We start from the raw sequence: 13662 nt of genomic DNA, 5'->3' as shown, positions 1-13662 counted from the left end.
GCTAGTGTATATACATTTCCTTATTTATCATTCACAGTACATGTTATTCTGTATCAATGTATAATAAGTAAGTAGCAATATTAGTAAATAACTAATAATTAACTGTACAAAAACTTTTGATTGGCAGTTTATAAAGGAAAGAAAGTAGATTCAGACTTAAGCTACGAGATGCACAAAGATCAACAAGAATAATCTTTTTTTTCCCCTAACCAGCATACATTGCATCCTGTAACCCCAGCCCATATGTCCACTGAACAGATGGTAGGGAAGTATAGCTAAACCTATCTCTGCTCTCCTTGTACAAATAGCAGAGGGAAGAACATCTTGAAACAGGCGGACGCTGATGCCGCATGCCCAACATGCTGCCTCAGTCATGTGGCACAGTGAAAAACAGAAGCGATCAATGTCCCCCTGGATACAATGACTTTGTTTGTTCCTTTCACCTCTGCCTGCCCACACAGACATTTAGACAAGTCCACATCTGACAAAATCAATCAGCCAAAAGTTACAAGCCTAACTGCACCCAAAAAACGAATGAAAATTGTATTTAGTAGTACTTGTTTTTGTTGCAACTGCAGTATATCATAGTTCAACCACCAAATAACAAAAATGAATAAATTACAAATAAATAAAAATAAAAAGGATCACAACTCCACCCCTAAATTCAGTCATTCATCCAGTCTCTGTAAGGCCTGTCCTGTCCGGGGTTGCAGGAAACCTGGAGCCTATCCCTGGAGACTTGATGCATGAAACAGGGTATACCCTAGACAGCGTGCCAATCCCTCATAGGACACACACACACACACACTCACAGACTCGGGCAATTTGGGGATGAAAGTTAGCTTACTCTGCGTGTCTTTGGACTGTGTGAGGAAACTGGAGTACCAGGAGGAAACCCCTCAAGCATGGGGAGAACATGCAAACTCCATGCACATGGGAATCAAAGCTATGAGTATTTAGTATTTAGCCACTGTGAGGCTGCAGTGCTAAATACTATGCCACTGTGCTACTCACTCACTCACTTATCTTCTTTATCCTGTATTCAGGGTCGCCAGGGGCCTGGAGCCTATCCCAGGAGACTTAGGGCACGAGGCATGGTGCCAATCCATCAAGGGCCCTCACACACTCATTCACACATTACGGGCAATGTGGGTATGCCAATCAGCCTAATCTGCAAGTCTTTGGACTTTGGGAGGAAACCGGAGTACCCGGAGGAAACCCACCCACGCACATGCACACAGAGGCTGGAATCTGGAATCGAGCCTGGCTGGGAATCGAACCCAGACCCTGGAGGTGCAAGGTGACAGTGCTGACCGCTACAACACCGTACCACACCAACCCTAAATCTAGATATCACTCTGAATCTTTCAGGTTTCTGATCACTGTTTTCTGTTTGTGATTCCTGATTTCAGTTTCGCTTCTGCTCTTTATTTTAGTTTTTTTATCTTGATTGACCTTTTTTTGTTTCTCAGTATATATAATAACTTAACCTCTGTCTGATTTCTGAATACAAATTTATTTGCTGATTTTGATTCTCAGAAGAACAAAAAAGAAGATAAAGTCATTAACATGCACAGTTTTATAACAAGTACAAGTGTTTTGCCAAAAAAGTTGGGGAGTTTTTGGACCGAAAGAGATAAACTGTGAATGTTTTGAAGCAAGTGGTTGCAGTAACCTCACTAGCTCCCTCTGAATGTCTGTAAAAGTTATAACATTTTCATTTAAATTTAGGCATTTGGCAGACGCTCTTATCCAGAGCGACTTAGAAAAGTGCTTTAAAGTTTCAGTCATTGGATACATACTTACACTGGTTACTAGGTTACTAACTATAAATACCAGCAGTCAAACAGTACTGGGAAGGTTTTTTTTTTTTTTTTGGCAAAATATCTTAAAAACAGATAGTTTTATAGGTCTATATTATATTGATATTATTTTCTTGGTTCCATAAAGTTTTATCTATAACACTATAATCCAACATCCAGTAACATTACAAGTATGTGCCATATTACCTGGAAGTGCCCCGAGAGTGGTACAGAGTAAAGCTTACTAAAGACATGTGTGCAGGAACAGTCTGTGCTGCAAGGAACAGGAAACGCTCCTGAAAACAGATGGACGCCCGTCCTGAGGACACACACTTTTCTTTACAGCTCTACAAGCTGTAATTTCTTCTCACATGGGAAAAGGGAGGCAGAACATGAAACGTAGGGAAAGGTGAGACGCATGCACGATTCCTGTCAGGTTGAGCGAGAAAGCTCTAAGTGCTCTGCGTAGGTTCTGTTCAGGAGCCAGATTGTCAGTGGCAGTGCCGGTGCCGAACACGCTTAAGAGTACAATTGTTGGATGCGGAAGGAAAAGTTGAGATATAGTGAAAGGGACAGGTTTGCGACTACGACACCCCCCCGTACACTTCTCCTCAGGTGAGGATAGCAGCCCAGCTGGAACTGCTCATCCACAGGGGTACACTTGGGGAAGTGTGAACAGCTGTGCAGTGACACGACTGCGAACGAGCCCCACCGGCACACTTACAAAGTCTGAATACAAGAGTGGAACGCCAGATCTATATTGACCTTACCTTCAGATAAAACAACAAAGAAGAGATCTTCAGCATCGGCATGAGAACAACCTGATAGAAGACGACCACATCTGTCCAGAGGTTTTTCACACCATGTTAACAATGCAAAGACTGTTCTTGCTGACATCCTATATTAAATGGTGTTTCATGATAATGTTCCTTGGCGTGTGATAAAGTAAGCAGTTGTTCTTTGCCTTTGCATTTCCCTTAATATTCCATTCAACAGCACAGATAATAATTGAGAGGAATGCGGTTTATGAGCAAGGCAAACACTAAACTAGCTTCCAGCACAAACCAGAAACAAATGTCTTCTCCTCTGTGGAGGGTCTCTAAACAGCCCAGACAGGTAGAGTCTTCACTCTGCGCAGATGGCATTCAGGACAAGAGACTACACCAGAGATGGTGAGAGAGAGAGAGACAGACAGAAAAGAGGTGGGGGGGTATGAGGGCTTGGGGTGTGGGCCACGTGCTGCAGCTGGCATGGAATTCTCAGTGGCATCCGCCAATGTACAGAGCTCCTTAACAACTTCACAGGCTGCAGAGATGAGCTTTAAAGTGTCCACATGGCCTCTACAGCCCGGCTTTAGAGGAGCTCCGCTCAGCCCGGCCCGCCAGCTGCTGCTGGGGCCACCAGCATGTGTGTACGTGTGTGTGTGTGTGTGCGTGTGCACGAGCATACAAGCGTGCAAGATAAATTAGTGCAATTGCATGAGAAAGGGAGAAAAGAAAATGGCTAGTGAAAATGGATACAGAAATTAAACTTACTTTACAGCAATAGCCAGGTAGGAAATACAAAGTTATCATTAGTTTGTCATGCTCCACTATGAGTCAACAATTTTCCAAAACATTTTGAACATATATTTAACTTTAAGATGCATATATTTTATTTGTGAAGAAATAACAGGTGTAGCATGATCAGAGATGACAGGAGGAAGGAAGAACGGAATCATGACAACGTTTTTTTACACAGTGATGATGTGTAGAAAATGTTGATGTTATTGCTTGAAGCTTGGCTTAAGGAACATATTTTTTTTGGGGGGGGGGGGGGTTATTCCAAAGAGATCATGGTCCATTCCCACCTTCTGTCTATGTAGGTCTGGGCCACAAGCTCTCGGCATTAGCATGTCAAGGAGCCTGCAATAGCCTCTGGGAAAAAAAAGCCTCCTCTCTGCAGGGATGATGTCCATTTTGTCCTCTCTCCCAACATCTGTTCTAACCTTTGGAGCCAGAAGGGGAATGCCAGAGAAGTATCTGATTTATGGTAATGGAGTTTGTCAGCCATGGGGTTTTTTTTTCTATGACAATTTGCTGCTGGTTGAATAGACAAACATACTGGAGACATTCTATACTATATTAAAAGGAACATGTTTTTATAATCCTTAGTTTTTGTCGGGTAGCTTCTTACATGCATGTAAATAACTGTACAGGAAACTAACAATGTATTACAGTTAGAATGAACTCACAGAGGACTTAATGCAAGAAAAAGTGAGAAAGACAGAGAATGAAGTTTGATCCTCGTCCATCTGCCCTCTCCCTGAAGTCTGCCGCTCAGCCTGGGCGACAGAATGGAGGTCTGCTTCCCCCATACATACACACACGCATACGCGTACGCATACACACACCACACACACACACACACACACACAGAGTCTGCAGTCAATGTTCCACACTGGTAACATTCCTAACATGTGAAAAACATCACAACACAACATCGTACCATACAATATTTATATTGTATGAATGCTGCATGGGAATTCATCGTCCGTTTGTGCAAATATCATTCTTATGGTTTAAGCCAGGCTAAACCAAAAAGGCTTTAGGATCAGTATTTTGGCAAGGCTGCACCCTATATTTAGAAACCTCACAATGAGGTAAAACTCAATGGCTGCCAGACACACAAACAGAACTGGCCATAGACATTTTCTAAAAATTGGTTACGCGTGTGAGCGGAGCCAGCAGTCTTCCCTTGAGCAAGACAATCAAATCCTTTAGTGAAAAGTGCCTAATTACTTATTGCACCTAAATGGTTTTCCCCAAGGACTCTGATTATTTTTTATCATGTTTAATTGGCCATAATTATGATTTTACATGAGTACAGCTTGAACGAAATAGGCTGTTTAGCGCTCCTCTGCTCATCTGTCATAGTTGCCATTTACATTTAGTCACATATTTGACTCTACATCAGTGGTAAGGACTATTGCTGACAATGTTTTGTTCTCAGAAAGCAGGAACACTGGGACGGATTGGTTTGGATGAAGGCTTTATTTAAAGGAGCTTACACGCCAGAAAAGTTACCATCATATGAGAAGTTGAGAATTAACGGCCTCTGTAAAGGATCCAACAGGGGAAACTTGGCAAATGGAGTTTGAACTTACAACCTTTTGAATAGTGGCTTAAAAGGTGAATGCACTGTAGCTAATGAGAGAGTGGAAGCTGTGGCGCTGCAAGGTGAGCAGCTGATCTTGGGGCTGTTAGGATTTTTAAACACATCCATTTCACTGGAATTATGATCAGTCCACTAAACAAAAAAACCCTCCAGTCAACGATGTCATACAATAATATGGACCAAAGTATTTGGCCAAACCTGCAATGACATTGTATCCAAATATATGTATATATATACTTCATGCTTGGTACTGCTTTTGCAGCTTTAACAGTTTCCACTCTTCTTGGAAGGCTGTCCACACGATTTTGGTGTGTTTCTGTGGGAATTCCTGCCCATTTATTCTGTAGAGCATTTATGAGGTCTGGCACTGATGTTGGACGAGAAGGCCTGGCTTGCTATCTCCGTTCCAGTTGATCCCAAAGGTGCTCATTGGGGTTGAGGTCAGGGGTCTGTGTTAGGGCCAGTCAAGTTCTTCCACACTGAACTCATCAAAAATTTCACTCATATGAAAAAATTTTCATGAATGGTTTAGGATGAGTAACAAATAGCAGATTTGATCCTCCACCTTAAAAAAAACATTTATAACATAAAAAAAATATTTTCAGAAAAAAACACATGTATTAGAAAATAAAATGGTCCATTCCCAGCTAGCTGTGATGGATTGGCACCTGTCCATGAGACAATGGTAGGTGATCCCTATGTGTAACTTATGCTTCTCTGGCAGGCGACACAATGAAGTGTCTAAACTGGTCCATATGCTTGTATGATGAACATACACAAACTTCACCATCATCTTTTTTAATCTCACTCTCAGTCATAGTCTATACCACTTTAACCTGTATCACAGGGTCACGGTGGGCCTGGATGCTATCAAGGTATAGAACAAGGTACAAGGTATGGTACACCCTGGACAATAGTTAGATAGCTGTGGTTAATTGAACCTAAACAATGCCAGCAAAACACAATTTTGTGCCTTTGTGGGGCGTTATTTGTAACTGTGCATTTAAATGTGTCTATGTGAATCTCTATCATCTTTTATTGGAAGGAATAGGCGTCTCCATGAACATGAGATTGCTGTATACCTCCAACCTGGATGCGGGTGCAGTCTTGTGAAGAAACTCCTCACAATAAGTAAATGTAGAGTTTGAATTAGTGCTCAGATTTCATGTAATATTAAATCTACAAAAAAAAACTTTATCTGCAGCAACCTTAGAGACTAACAACCTTAAACCCAGCTTCACTTTAAAATATTCTTTCTCCTGTCCATTCTTTTCTTATCCCAGATATCGGACCGTCACTTTGCTTTTTATTGGAGCACAATCATCACGACAGCTGAATAAATTAGGGTGTGCTCCATGTAAACGAAATGCATCGGAGAGTGATTTGGAACGTGTTGTATGCATATGATATGTAAATAACTGAGTAGTGGGTGGGAGCTTGCGTGCATGTAGATGAGACTGATTCAGCCTTTGCGCTTAAATCACCACTCATTTCGATTTTCAGGACTGTTTCAAGAACCAGATATAGATTCGTTTGTACGTCATTGCATGTGCTGAAATCTGTTTGCTTACACAGCTAATAAGTTTGCGAGTTTGTGCTGCCATATTAGTCAGAAAACCCAGTAATCATACAGTTTGAATCTGACAATCTGTACTAGAGTACAAGAAATAACCAGTTTTCTAATACAGGGATGAGAACGTTTACTAAAAACACTTTTGGCTGGTTCTAACAGGAAAACATTAATAATTGTCATAATATTAAGCTTCAGCAATTTCCACAGTTTTTTTTTACTGTAATTATTGCTATCAAATGATATAATGTTCACATTAATGATTTATTATCATTTTTCCACAGTCGTTCTTCTTCTCTTTTTTTTCTTGCTTTTTTTTTTTGTCTTTAGGAACGAACACATTTGTGTGTAATCATTGAGTGACCAGTGTGTGCCAAGCCAGGTGCCATCTTATCTGGCATGGCTGCCGTGCGGCTGCCTGGCAGCAGCACTGATTATGTTTGCCTGTGTGGTCCAGACACAAAGCGTCCAACTCTCGTGCAGACCAGTGTTTACAGCTGCCTTTCCAAGGACACACAGCAGCCCTAATGATTATCTTAGGTACTATTGTGCAGCCAGAGCATGTGTGTAAAAGAGAGAGAGAGAGAGAGACAAGATAGATCACTATATATCTATGTTTAAATGATCAGTGCCAGAGGTATCTCACAACCAGCCAAAAGCGTGAGAGAAATACACTGCAGCTCATTTTGGGCAGCATAACTTTAAAAGGCATGTCTGCATTCACACAATTACAAATGGAGTGTGTCTTGTGTCTAGTCTATTTACAAACTCACGCATATGCATGCGCGCACGCACACACATACAAACACCAACACATGCGGCCAGATGGAATTCAGCATTAAGACCTACATTAACAACAACAACAAGCCCTCATTTTGCAAAGCAGGGACGAATTATTAATCACTAAGATATCGGTATCGAGTTGTGCACATTCACAACGCATCTGAACAATAAATAACCGGACTAACGGAACGTGTCATGCTTCTAATCCCACCACCATATTAGAGCCATGTAACGTGTGGCCTAATTCCCTGGCAAAGGCCAGACACCGAGTGGAATAAGCAGGACAGACAGACTGACAGCCAAGAAGATCGTCCATCTACCTATTTATAGTGTGGGCCATCTGTGAAATATCCCTCTTGTCACTGGTCATCCTGTTCACCCAAAAAAAAAAAAAAGGGGCTGGGAGGCAGATTCCAGCAGCAGCAGCCGTCCCATTCACTATTCATTCCAGGACTCGGCAGCTCCATATGGATCTGGCCCTCTGCTGGGCCCAGGCTTTCTCCCATCCCTTTTTTTATACCCCATCTTCGAGATTCATATGGTAATGAAGCGGCAGAGCCGAGGAGCTGTTCTGAGAGCAGGCCTGAGTTCCAGGTGCCAGGCTTCATCCTGATGCCCACCATCTGACTCCACTGGTCTCATGTCAGATTTTTTTGCAGCATTCTCGACAAGTCCTCAAACCGGCTGGGAACAGTACGGGCATCTGTGAAAGACTAATGACAGGCTTTTACGTTTGGCCTGGTTCACTACAGCCCCCTCTAAGCCCCTCTGTCCAGTCTGCTGCAGTGCTTCTCCTCATCAGGTTCTAGTGCTCATCAAGACAAAAAAAAAGCATTTATTATTATTATTATTATTATTATTATTATTGTAAATGATATCATTCAGTAGTTATGTTATACTGGTCAGGCTCCTGTGGATTTGGTGCCTATCCTGGAAAGAAGGGTCAAAATTGATAGAAATCCAACCTGGATGGTACACTTGTCTGCCATCAACACACATACCCATGCATACACACCAAAATCTTTCTACCTATCTACCTAATCTACCCACCTTGAGGAAACCCATGTGGACATTGAGAGAACATGCAAAGCACATACACTAACATACACTAAGTGCCTCCATGATCTAAGTGAGCTTCAATTGAATTGGTCTGCCTGCTAAATGTTTTTCTTAATAAACGATCAATTATACATTATTATTTATTTGAATTCAAAATCATCTCATAATAATATTTAACATGTTTGACGTATGAATTCGAACTGCACATGCTTTGCAGAAAGTGTGTCGCAGGACTGATGGCCAGACCTAACAAGCACCGCCCCTACCCAGGCAGGCGTGACGCCCTCACGCTGGGACCAGAAGTGGATATGAAACTGGATCTGAGAGTGGATCTGAGCGGCATCCCTTCAGCCGGCTGGGGAGAGTGGCATGGAGCAGGCGTGAGTCAAGGTCTACATCCCCTTCTCTCTCTCTCACATCCCCTTTAAAAGTTTTGTAAGGCGGGCCTTTTACAGTAGAGCTCTGGGACACGGCGCAAACAGGCACAGGGCCTTCAGCAAAGTCAAGGATGTGTGTGTGTGTGTAGGGGGGATGCGAAAAACACGTGGTGCTGACCCCACCCAGAGCTCCTCTGTCATTCAGCCTTTTGTCTCTGGATCTGCTCCCTCTCTCGCTCCATGGTGCTGCATTGAACCACTATCAAAGAGGCCCTCGAAATTCCTCAGAGGCTCATTACCATAGTTTGAATAATTCATGTGGCAATGAGATGGGGGGAGGGGGGAGGATAACTCTGAACAAATAATGAGAAACAACTTCCATCAGCATGCGCATTCCTTATTCTCAAGAGGGCACACCTCAGTGCGGAAGACAGAAATCAATATAGCATGACATTAGCTTGTGTGATACATTCCTGACCCTATATCTGTTAGGGAGGGGAGAGAGTAGAAGAATTTCAGCTGTACCGTCGAGAATGCTCGGCGCTAAGGTCACCCATACCGACGTGTAAATAAATCAATTCTAATTAGCAGTCGCCACCTTCGTATGGGGAAAGAAGGGTAGCCACTGTAAGGCACGGCTTACATGGTTTAACAAACAAGCTAAATCACTTTAGTTCAGCAATTATGCGAGGACATTCTCAGGCCAACGCCAAAACCGAAACCATAGAGATGATGACATTTCCTTCATTTTTTTAGATTGTCATGGATGCTCTCCAATTAAAACTAACAAACTGTTGATTCTAGCGTGAGGAAACATCCCTTTAATTGCATTTACAAGGCTAAAACACTTGAATAAACAGATTACCTGCTGGATGTGATCCCCATGTGCATATTGGCACCCGGCCAGCCAATCCTTCAACGGCTAAACTTGATGAAACATGAAAACCCATATGGGAAGGCTCAGCTCCACATCCCTACCTCTGTAACCTCCCTACAATTCCGTGCTACACAAAGTGATTCTTGCATACCGTAGATTACAGTAACACGCCCTTACATGGCTGATATCGCCGATCCACTAACTCAAAAAATTGATTCAAACAAGTGTCAGTTAATGACCAGGAAACATTGTGAAATACCAGTTTATTATAATTATATATTAGTAGTTTTTAAAAATTGAAACTGCAAAATGTTGTGCATACAACGGACTTCCTAAGAACTGCAGATCGTTTCTTCCAAGGAAAGGGAATGAAGACATGATGAAAAGAGAACAAGCGGATTCACAAAATGAGATGTTTTTCTTCACTGAAGCGTCACTTTCAAGTGCCGTTAGTAAGCGCACTCATTGATGCCATGTTTCCCAGCTGTATTAATTGTATTGAACGGTGATTACACATTAAATTTCCTACCACACTAATTAAAACACTATTTTTTTAATTACACGTTGATGTTTTGGTCTAAACAAGATTCTATGCATCACTGTTGTTGGAGCAAACGTTCATTCGTACCTATTGTATGTTAAGTTTTAAATTTGTCTTTTTTATTCTTTCATTTTGTGTGTGTGGGGGGGGGATTTAAAAACAGAAATGCTTAACACAAAGTTACATATATTTCCTCATAGGAAACATCTGTCTATCCGTGCTTTTTGTGCCTCCCCTTTTTGGGTCTCAACGTTCCTTGATTCCTCAGAGCACATTATAAGATTTGGTATTTCCTTAATGATTGCAGACTCCGTTGCTTTCCAGGTCCTGAGCCGAAGGAAGTAGGCTCGAGGATTCTTTTCAGCAAGAAGTAAAAAGGGACTCACCAGTTTAAACTCTGATAATACTAATCTAACATATTAAAAAGAGAAAAATGTTGTTTTTGCTCTTTCAGTGGCTCCCGTTAAGGGTCACGAGAGCAAATTATTGGTCTTAAAGTAGCTCCTGTTGATCATTTTTTTGTCGTTGAGAATAATATCACTATATACTACACTTTTTTAATGAAATCTAGACTTGCTACAAGGCTCGACTGTCAATGGAAGAACAAATACTGCCTAAAAGTTCTACCAAAAGTATAATAGTGTCTCACTGAGAATCTGAATTTGTACAACTTAATATTTCCCAGGAACTGATCTTCTCCTTTTACTCCTCGTCTATAAACTGACGTTTTTTTTCCAACGCTTTATGACCGCTTTATGCGCAGTAGAATGCAAAACCGTACACTGCAAGGTAGCTACATCCCCGCTTGGCTAAAAGAACACTCCCAACTCACTAAAGTGAAAAAAAAAATCAAAGCACATCTTTTAATAAGTGAAAATAAAACATTAAATCAGTGAATCGAAAGTAACTACAAGTACACACACTGGTTCAGGCACAGCAGGGTTTGACTTCTCCCCCATCTTGCCGTTTTGTTTCACATTAAATGGAGAGTCCTGCACTGGCTCAGTCTTCCCATTGCGCTAAATAAAGAGACAGAAGATTGAGTAAGAGCTCAGAGAGCGCCAAACCCAGGGAGGAAGTGGTGTGCAAGAAACCTGCTGTTTTCTGCAGTCAGCGCCAGGCTACGCAGCGCTAGAATCGACGGAGCCCTAGAACAAAGCCAGGGAAGTCGGAGTGGCAAAACGCTACCACAAAACCCAACCAGTTGCAGGCTGACGCAGGATCAGATAGCATCAGGCGGTTTCAGATCTCCTACAAAACTCTCGATTCCCGTGTGACACTTAAGACTGCGGCGTGTGGGCCGAGAACGAAGCCTTTCAGGATGCAACTTCCCTAATGCACATCTCTTCTGTACTTTCTGTCACAGACCTTCGAAACAGAAAGCCTTGTTTTCTTTAACACCGTGGGCATTTCCCTGATTACCCACTGGGTTACATGATACGCAAACATACACACGGACACACTCATGCAAACACATGGAAAAAGTAGATCCATAAAAGTGATAAGATTCAGAAGAATAAACATCATATGAGCATTCATTCATTCATTTTCAGTACCTGCTTCATCTTCAGTTGATTGCAGTTGGGGCATCTGGAGCTTATCCTGGCGTATACTGGACACACCATAGGAGAAGTACAGAGTGCTTCATCGCAGGGTGGAATTTACACACAGACCCAATTTAATGTATTCAAGCCACCAACCTGCCCAGTTTTGGGCAGAAAAAAAAACTGGGGAACCTTAAAGAAACCCACAATATCAGATTCAGTCAAGGTGCTGATTGAACCTGGGACCCTGAAACTGTCAGGTGCTAATGCTAGCTACTATATCACCAGGTCAATAGTTACATTACGGCATTTGGCAGACGCCCTTATCCAGAGCGACTTACATTTTTAGCTCATCTTACATCTGAGCAGTTGAGGGTTAAGAGCCTTGCTCAAGGGCTCAACAGTGGAAACTTGGTGATCATGGGGTTTAGACCTGGGATCTTCTCCAATGCCTTAACCACTGAGCTACCCCTGACCCCTGACATATAGACATGAACGCATTACATGCTTGGGCTATATAAAATAACAATGCATAATACTGATTGCACACAATCTGTTATTCCAGACAGATTGTTTAAATATGATCTTCCTCAACGTTTTACCTTATAATTTTACGTTAGGTTTCGCTTTGTATAGGCAATAATACAGATTACATAATAGGCTGGCCAATAGCAAACCGACTGTTATTTTCTGCACATAGTCTATTAAATAGTAAGAGATTTAGTACAACTGAGATTATTATGACACTTATATCATATGGGTTTAAATATATGTATTGCTCGCTAATGTGATTGGTGAAGTGCTGTTCCATTCATTCTTCTATTCCGCTTATCCTGTTACAGAGTCGCAGAGAGTCTGGAGCCTATCCCAGGATACTTCGGGCCAATCCATCACATCTTATGTACACACTTTGAGCAATGCCAAACAACGTAATCTGCATGTCTTTGGTCTATGGGAGAAAAACGGAGTACCCGGAGGTAGCCCAGCAAGGGTTAGATGAGGCAGGGATCGAATCCTTGAACCTGGAGGTGCAAGACCACAGTGCTAACCACTATGCCACCGTGCTGCCTAGCACTGTTTTAATAATGCTTATATTTTCTTTAACCCTCAAGGACAGATTACTGTGTGTATTATTCCACTCATCTGTGTGTGCCACATTAAATTTTAAATTTTTTTGTTGGAAACAGTTACTATTAGCTGCTATTATCTTACGGTTTATTTAGCGAGCTTACTATTTTCATATTTTTTATAAGCTACGTATCTTTAAACCATTATGATTATACTAACCATTATACGTATTTATCCATTCCTAGTTTGAAACGAGTGTTATTCTAGTGCTAGCCCACACCCACTGTTTTCATATGGATATGGTTGCCAGAAAACAGTCACAAATCAGTCGTGTAAAAAATATTATACTGTATATCTTACATGCCCAGAATATAGACTCACTATTGCCGTGTCTGTGAGCTGGTAAAAAGGCTGCACATTTGAAAGCTATGAACTGGATAAACCAGAGCACACACTTGGCTGTGCCACTGGACACGTCACACTGGGGAAATCACCTGGTCGTTTTCAAGTAGCATGTTTGTGGAATTTGGCTTATTGAGGATGCAAATGGGCCCATTTTGGGTCCCTGGGGATCCAAATTTCCTGCAATTCAGTGCAATTTTACTCACAGTGCTCTCAGTGAACAGTAACACAGCCATTACAAAGTTTCAGTGTGTTCTCCAAAGCTGTTTCTCACTTAAAATCCATATGATACACATAATTCTATTATGTAGTCATTTAGATTTGAAAATGTAGACATATAATTGTAGACATTTACATTTATTGCATTTGGCAGACACCTTTATCCAAAGCTACTTACATAAGTGCTTTAAGGGTTTTAGTATCTCTTGGAAAAAATATATCCTTATGCTGGTTGCTGACAATGAAAACTATCAGTCTAGAAAA

The sequence above is a fragment of the Clarias gariepinus genome, chromosome 13 (assembly GCF_024256425.1).
Source record: "Clarias gariepinus isolate MV-2021 ecotype Netherlands chromosome 13, CGAR_prim_01v2, whole genome shotgun sequence".
NCBI lineage: Eukaryota > Metazoa > Chordata > Actinopteri > Siluriformes > Clariidae > Clarias > Clarias gariepinus.
Note: the sequence above shows the minus strand (reverse complement) of the source record.